The following is an 8807-nucleotide window of genomic DNA, read 5'->3' as shown; positions in this document are numbered from 1 at the left end:
ACTGATTTAGTCTTCTATCTTGCTGCAACTGTGTTGGTTTTCTGTGATCCAGGACACAGATATACAAAATATCCATGTTTACCTTGGCCTCTAAAACTCCACGTCTAGTTAATTAGCAAGTGTAGTTCAGCAGTCTAGCATGGAGCATTGATGCTGCATTATGCATAAATCTGCACCTACCTCCCTTTGCATTCATCCCCCCTGTGTACATGGAACTGTAGCTCACTCCTCCACTATTTCCTAATCCCAGGCTTTTGATTCTGTTACTTTAAATGTATATGAAAAACAATTGACTTGCTATCTTTCTGTTTTTAAAGGCACTTCAAAGTCACTACTTCCACTTTATATGGAAGTTACCATATAAATCTCCTCTCCTGTTATTCAGCTGAATATCTTCTTTAACTTTCTGCGTGTCCTTTCCTAATCTTCTATGCCGTGTTCAAAAGTATCCTCTACTGATAATGTACTCTTGATGGATCTGCACTAGTCTATTCCCAGCCCTATATAAATCTTGTTTGAGCAATAAAAGTATTCATAAGATTCTTCCCTGATTACATTGAATCTAAAATTTGGCACATTTCCCCATTTTTCATCAATCTTTTCCCTCAAATTTAAAAACATTTCTATTTAACAAAATGGCAACAAGCACTTTCATTCTTCATATTCATTTAATTTCATTTTTTGTATTCTCAGCAAAACAGAAACAAACACTTTCATTATTCCCAGATGTAATAATTTTCAAACCAATATTTTTGCTTTTTATATTAATAAACCTTTCCACATTATTATTATTATTATTAGAGATGGAGTTTTGCTCTTGTTGCCCAGGCTGGAGTGCAATGGCATGATCTCGGCTCACTGCAACCTCCGCCTTTCGGTTTTAAGCGATTCTCCTGCCTCAGCCTCCCGAGTAGCTGGAATTACAAGTTCCTGTCACCACACCCCGCTAATTTTTGTATTTTTAGTAGTGACGGAATTTCACCATGTTGGCCAGGCTGGTCTTAAACTCCTGACCTCATGATCTGCTTGCCTTGGCCTCCCAAAGTGCTGGGATTACAGGCGTGAGCCACCGTGCTCAGCCTACATGGTATTATTTTAAGGCTACATAAAATTTCTTCTAAATTTCCTATTAATTTGACCTCAAGCTTTTAATTATGTGTCTTTACTTTTATTGTGTTTTAATGTTGTGTTTATCATTTAACTTCATTAAAGCAGTATATTTATATATTCTTAATTTTATTTTTCTCATGCAAAGCACTGATAGCATTATTTTTCTGCAAGTATAGTAGCAACAACTATACAGAGATTTCTCAGCTTCATTTTATCCTTGTGTTTTTACAACTAACTTGAACTTATAGTTCTGTATTTTATAAATTAACCAAAAATATTAAAACTCAGTTCCATAAGAGATACTCAGAAGTATTCCCTTCTAAATGGATAACAACATTAAAGTAATTCCTGGCTCTTTAAGAGAAGAAGTTAAGATAACCAGCCAACTACATTCTGTGTGACATTCTATATTATTTCCTTCAACTCCTTAAGCAAAGCTACTGGTAAAGATATATATTTTAGGGCTTATTTCTGAGACATTAATTTTTAAAGGAACAAATTCCATAACCTCTACTATTGTTAATTCACTATGCAACAGAGTAATTGTTGACTAGAGTTGTGCAGTGTTGAAAAACAGGAGCTTTAAAGCTAATTGTGCCTGAGTCCAAATACTAGCGTGCACGTGTGCTCTCTCTCTTTCTCGTTCTCCTCTCTCTCCCTCTCTCTCACTAGCTGTGAAACCATGAATATATATTAGCCTCCCTAAACTTTAGTTTCCTATCTACGAAATGGAGTGATGGTAGTACCTACCTTATAAGGTTACTAATAGGATTAGATGAAATAATTTATGTAATAGAATTAGCAAATTACATATACTAAGTAACACATATTCATTAAAAATAGTTCATATTCCTAAATGAATTTCAAAGCATCACTTATAAAATATTAAATCTATATTGAAAATTATGAATGGAGAACTAATTTTAGGTAGATAATTTTAGCAACATTAGGGTTTCCTTCCTGAAAATTTCTGATATTAAGGATAGTATGTTGAAACCAGTATTCTGCTGCTTTTCCCTAGTTCTAATGTCAAATATGCTATTCAGTTTTACATTTTCTAGCACATTTTATTACAAACCACCATAGCCAGAAACACTCTCACTCTCACTAATTACATGTTTAGTGGTTCAGGATAAATTAGACATAACTCTAACAAAATAATATTAGTTGAATTATGACATACTTTTAAAATCTAAGGCTGAACCCTGGGTGAATCACTTTATAGTTTCCAGTACATCTATTCCACATGTTTAAACGTCAGGTCTGTATAATCATGAACATTTTAATGACTAATACTGCTGGATAGGTTTTAAATTAATATACTAACAATGTTTTCCCTCAAGACTACTATTAAGAAATAATTGATGTTTTAGAGTCATCCATCCTCTCTATTTCAGATTTTGAAAAATGTTAATACATAACTATATAAAGCTTATAATATTTATATGACATTATTTTAAAGTCTCTTCTCCATTAATAAATATGATATTCAGAGTATCCTTTTGTTTCACATTTTAATGATTTGATCTCGCACACCCCTTTTGCTTTAAATCATTATTACCCGGCTATATAATCAACTTTACATATCAACGATTTACCACCCTTATAAAAGTTCGAAACTCAGACTCCATAAAAAGAAGAATTTTGTTTTAGTTTACTGCTATAACTTCAGCATCTAAAATAATGCTTAATGTATACGAGGCACTCAGTGAGTGTACATTAAATAAATATTAATCCAACATTTATGAGTTCAAATACCACATCCTCTTCAAAGTGGAACCTCATCAGCAGTGATACCCAGAAAAAATTTGGTATATTCAGCCCCTCTGACTCAGGACTTCACAGTAAGTTTGCTACTTAAAAGACAGAAAATATAATTATTTCATTGTTTGACAACTAAAAAACTATAACTGATATAGTTATCTTAGAAATGCATTTGATATACAGCAGGTTTTTAAAGTATGGGTACATTGAAAATTGTAAAGCGTGGCTAAAATATATTAAAGAAAACATAAATAGAGATATATAATCTCCAACAAATTGAAGAACCAATATTATTAAAATTGAATTTTTTCCCAAATTGATTTATAGACTTAATACAATCCCTCCCACTCCTAAAAAAATCCCAGGAGACTTTTTAACAAGAAATTTATATGTTGATTCTAATATTTGTGTGGAAATGAAAAGATCTAGAATAACTAAAATAATTATCAAAAAATAGGACAAAATTAGGGAACTCATGCTACAGTTGCCTCTTGGTATCCACGGGAAATTGGTTCTAGGACCTCCCATGAATACCAAAATCAGCAGATGCTCAAGTACTTCTTGTAAAATGGCACAGTAATTGCATATAACGTATGTACATCTTCCCATATATTTTAAATCATCTCTAGATTACTTATAATACCTAACACAATGTAAATGCTATGTAAATAGTTGTTATACTGTATTGTTTAGAAAATAGTAAGAAAAAAGTCAGCACATGTTCAATGTACACAATTTTTTTGAAGTATTTTTGATCCACACTTGGTGAATCCAAAGCTTTGGAGCCCAAAGATATGGAGAGCTGACTATACTTGATTTCAAGGCTTACTATGAAGCTATAATAATCAAGACAATGTAGTATTGGCATAGCAATGTCCAGAGAGGAATGGAATGGAGTTCAAAAATACATTCATACACATATGATAATTGATTTTGAACAAAGGTGTAAGGTTATTCAATGGGGAAAGAATATTAACATTTAGTAATGGAAAAATTATATATCCACTTTGAAAAAAGCAAACCTTGATTCTTACATTATATCTCACACTAAGAATAGCTTGATGTGCATCATAGTCCTAAGACTATAGGTTAAACTAGAAAAAAATATGGCAGAAAACTTTTGTGATGCTAGGATAGGCTCAAATTTCCAAAGCAGGACAAAAATTTATTAAACTAAGATATACAAAAAGATGCTCAGCATCATTAGTCATCACGTAAATGGAAATTAAAACCACAAGGAGATACTACTGCACACTTATTAAAATAACTAAAATTAAAATTAAAGTCTGACGATACTGTGTATTGATGAGGATGTAAAGTAAGTGGAGTTCTCATACACTGCTGGCAGGAATGCAAAACTGCACAGTCACTTTGGTAAAAAGTTTAACAGTTTCTAATATTTAACAGTTTTTTAGTATCTAAATAGTATACACACACACACACTGCCTTTCACAGTGGCTGAACAAATTTACATTTCAATCAACAGCGTATAAACATTCCCTTTTCTCTGCAGACTTGTATGTTGTTTCTTGAGTTTTTAAAAAGATCCATTCTGACTAGTGTGAGATGGTATCTCATTGTGGCTTTGATTCTTGGTTTGTGATGATTAGTGATGTTGAGCATGTTTTCAGATGTTCATCGGCTGCTTGTATGTCATCTTTTGAGAAGTGTCTGTTCATATCTTTTGCCCACTTTTTATGCAGTTACTTGGTTTATAAGTGTTGAATTAAGTTCCTTATAAATTCTGGATATTAGACATTTGCTGGATGCATAGTTTGTGAATATTTCCTCCCACTCTGTAGGTTACCTGTTTACTCTGTTGACAGATTCTTCTGCTGTGCAGAGGCTGCTTGGTTTAATTAGGTCCCACTTGTCAAATTTTGTTTTCGTTGCAATTGCTTTTGAGAACTTAGTCATAAGTTCTTTCTCAAGGCTGATGTCCAGAATGGGGTTTCCTAAGCTTTCTTCTAGGATTCTTATAGTTTGAGGTCTTATATTTAAATCGGATCCATCTTAATTTTTGTATATGGTGAAAGCTAGGGGTCCAGTTTCATTTTTCTGGATATAGCTAGCTGGTTATCCCAGGACTATTTAATGACTAGGGAGTTCTTTCCCCATTGCTTATTTTTGTCAGCCTTGAAGATCAGACGGCTGTAGACATGCAACTTTATTTATGGGTTCTCTATTCTGTTCTATTGGTCCACATGTCTGTTTTGTACCAGTACGATGCTGTTTTGGTTACTCCAGCCTTATAGTATATTTTGAAATTGAATAATGTGTGAAGCCTCTGGCTTTGTTCTTTTTGCTTCGGATTGCTTTCACTATTCAGGCTGTGTTTTGGTTACATATGAATTTAAGTGTTTTCTAACTTTGGAAAATGACATTAGTAGTCTGATAAAAACAGCATTAAACCTATACATCGCCTTGAGCAGTATGGCCATTTTAAAGACATTAATCCCTTCGATCCATGAGCATGAAATGTTTTTACATTTGCTTCTCATCTCTGATTTTTTTCAGCAGTATTTTGTAGCTAACCTTGTAGAGATCTTTCACCTCCTTGATTAGATCTATTCCTAGGTATTTAATTCTTTTTCTGGCCATTGTACATGGGATTGTGTTCTTGATTTGGCTGTCAGCTTGAATGTTATTGTTGTATAGAAATGTTACTGATTTTTGTACATTGATTTTTGCATCCTTAAGCTTTAATGATGTCCTTTATCAGTTCCAGGAGCTTTTGGCAGTCATTAGAATTGCTAGGTATAGAATCATATCATTAGCAAAGAGAGATAGTTTGTCATCTTCTTTTCCTATTTGGATGACTTTGCCATGTTTGGGTATCAGGGTGATGCTGGTTTCACAGAATGAGTTAGGGAGGAGTCCTTCCTCCTTAGTATCAAATTGGTACCAATTCTACCTTATACCTCTGGTAGAATTTGGCTGTGAATCCATCTGGCCCAGGGCTTTTTTTTGATCGACAGGTTTTGTATTGATGATTCAATTTCAGAACATGATATTGGTCTGTTCAGGGTTTTAGTTTCTTCCTGACTCAATCTCGGGAAGTTGTGTTTCCAGGAATATACCCATTTCCTCTAGATTTTCTAGTTTGTGTGTATAGAGGTATTCATAATAGTCTGTGAGATATTTCTGTGGGATTAGTTGTAACGTCACTTTTATTATTTCTGATTGTGCTTATTTAGATCTTCTTTTTTCTTTGTAAATCTAGCTAGCTGTCTATCGATCTTGCTTATCCTTTAAAAAAAACAAACTTTTGGTTTCACTGATTCTTTGTATACATTTTTGGTTCTCAATTTCATTTCAGTTATTCTCTGATTTTCTTTCTTTCTTTTCTTCTGCTAGTTTTGGGGTTAGTTTGTTCTTGCTTTTAGTTTTTTCTAGTTGCCCTAGGTGTGATGTTAGATTGTTAATTTGAGATCTTTATAACTTTTTGACGTAGGCATTTAATGCTATAAACTTTCCTCTTAACATTGTTTTTGCTGCATCCCAGAGATGTCTCTGTTTTGATTTCTTTGCAAATTTTTTTTCTGTCTTAATTTCATTGTTTTCCCAAAAGTCATCTAGGAGCAAGTGATTAATTTCCATGTGATTGTGTAGTTTGAGAGATCTTCTTTTTTACTGATTTCTATTTCTATTTCAGTATTTATTCCACAGTGAATTATTTCTATTATTCAACAGTGGTACAAGAGTACGACTGGTATTATTTCAATTTTCTAAAAGTTATTGTGACAGGCTTTATGGCTGAACATATGTCCACTCACAGTATATTTCATGTAAAGAGGAGAAGAATATTTTCTGGTTGATACATGGAGTATTCTGGAGATGTCTATCAGGTCCAACTGGCCAAGTGTCAAATTTAAGTCTAGATTATCTTTGTTAGTTTTCTGCCTCCATGACCTAACACTGTTCATGGGGTGTTAAAGTCCCTCAGTATTACTGTCTGGGTATCTATGTCTTCAGTACATCTAGAAGTACTTGTTTCGTGAATCTGGGTGCTCCTTTGTTGGATGAATATATATTTAGGACAGTTAAGTCTTCTTGCTGAATTAAACCCTTTATTATTACATAATGCTCTTGTTTGTCCTTTTTTACTGTGTTGGTTTAACATCTGTTTCATCTAAGAATAGAACTCTGCTCTTTTTGGTTTTTCATTTCTCCAATCCTTTACTTTGAGCCTATGGGTATTGTTACATGTCAGGTAGGTCTCTTGAAGACAGCAGATGAATGGGTCTTTTTTATTTTTATTTTACTTTAAGTTCTGGGATACACGTGCAGAACGTGCAGGTTTGTTACATAGGTATATATGTGTCATGGTGGTTTGCTGTACCTATCAACCCATCATCTAGGTTTTAAGCTCCTCATGCATTAGGTATTTGTCCTAATGCTCTCTCCCTCCCCATAAATAGTCCTTAAATAGGGTCTTTTTTTTTCTTTTTTCTTTTTTTTTTTTTTTTTTTTTTTTGAGATGGAGTCTCGCTCTGTCACCCAGGCTGGAGTGCAATGGCGCCATCTGGGCTCACTGCAACCTCCACACCCTGGGTTCAAGTGATTCTACTGCCTCAGCCTCCCAAGTAGCTGGGATTACAGGTGCCCGCCACCATGTCCAGCTGATTTTTGTATTTTCTAGTAGAGACGGGGTTTCACCATGTTGGCCAGGCTGGTCTTGAACTCCTGACCTCAGGTGATCCACCCACCTCAGCCTCCCAAAGTGCTGGGATTATAGGCATGAGCCACCATGCCTGGCCTTAAATAGTGTCATTCCTTTCAAGTCCTTTTGTCACAATGTTGATGAGGAAAAAACACTGGTTTTGATACATATCATTTCACTTAAAGTCACAGTTTTCAAGAATTTATAGACTTATAGTACATAAAGTAAGGACTTACTATACTCAGTAATAACATTTTAAATTCAAATTATCTCTGGCAAACCCAACATTTGAAAGTTTGAAATTGAGTAACGTTTTTGTCCTGAAATTAGGTGGCAGAAACAGGTTTTAAGGTTTTTATTTTTAATTGACAAATAATAATTGTGTTTATGTATGGGATACAATGTGATCTACATATACCTGATAGAAAGATTCAATCAAGCTAATTAACGATCCATCACCTCACTAATTTGTCATTTGTTTGTGGAAAGAATGTTAAATATCTATTTTAGCAATTTTGAAATGTACAATATATTAACTATGGTCACCATGCAGTGCAACAGATTACTAAAACTTATTTCTCTAGTCTGACTGAAATTTTGTACCTTCCGATCAACATCTTTCCTTTCCCCATGTCTTCCCTACCCGCCAGCCTTAGGAAACCACCTTTCTACTCTCTGTTTCTATAACATCAATGTTGATAGATTGCACATAAAAGTGAGATAATACAGTACTTGTCTTTCTGTGCCTGGCTTATCTCACTTAGCGTAGTGTCCCCCACTCCAATCCATATTGTCACAAATGACATAATTTCTTGGTTTTTAAAGGCTGTACAGTATTCCACTGTGTAAATATTCTACATTTTCTTTATTCATGCATCTGTTGATAGACACTTAGTTTGCTTCCATATCTTGGCTACTGTGAATAATGTTGCAAAGAACATGAGTACAGACATTTCTTTGACAAACCAATTTCAATTCTTTTTGATATGTACCCAGAAATTAGATTGCTAGATCATACAGTAAATCTATTTTTAATGTTTTTGAATAAATTCTGTACTATCTTCTACAATGTCTGTACCAATTTATATACTCAACAGCAAAGGTTCCCTTTTCTCTACATCCTCACCAACACTTGCTATCATTATCTTTTTGATACTAGCCGTTCTAACAGTCATGAGGTAATATCTCATCGTGCTTTTAATTTGCATTTTCCCTGATGATTAGAGATGGCATTTTTTCATATATCTATTAATCATTCATAGCTCATCTT

This window comes from Symphalangus syndactylus, chromosome 14 (genome assembly GCF_028878055.3).
Source record: "Symphalangus syndactylus isolate Jambi chromosome 14, NHGRI_mSymSyn1-v2.1_pri, whole genome shotgun sequence".
NCBI classification, from domain to species: Eukaryota; Metazoa; Chordata; class Mammalia; order Primates; family Hylobatidae; genus Symphalangus; species Symphalangus syndactylus.
The sequence above is the reverse complement of the archived record's forward strand: the minus strand, read 5'-3'. Positions refer to the sequence as shown.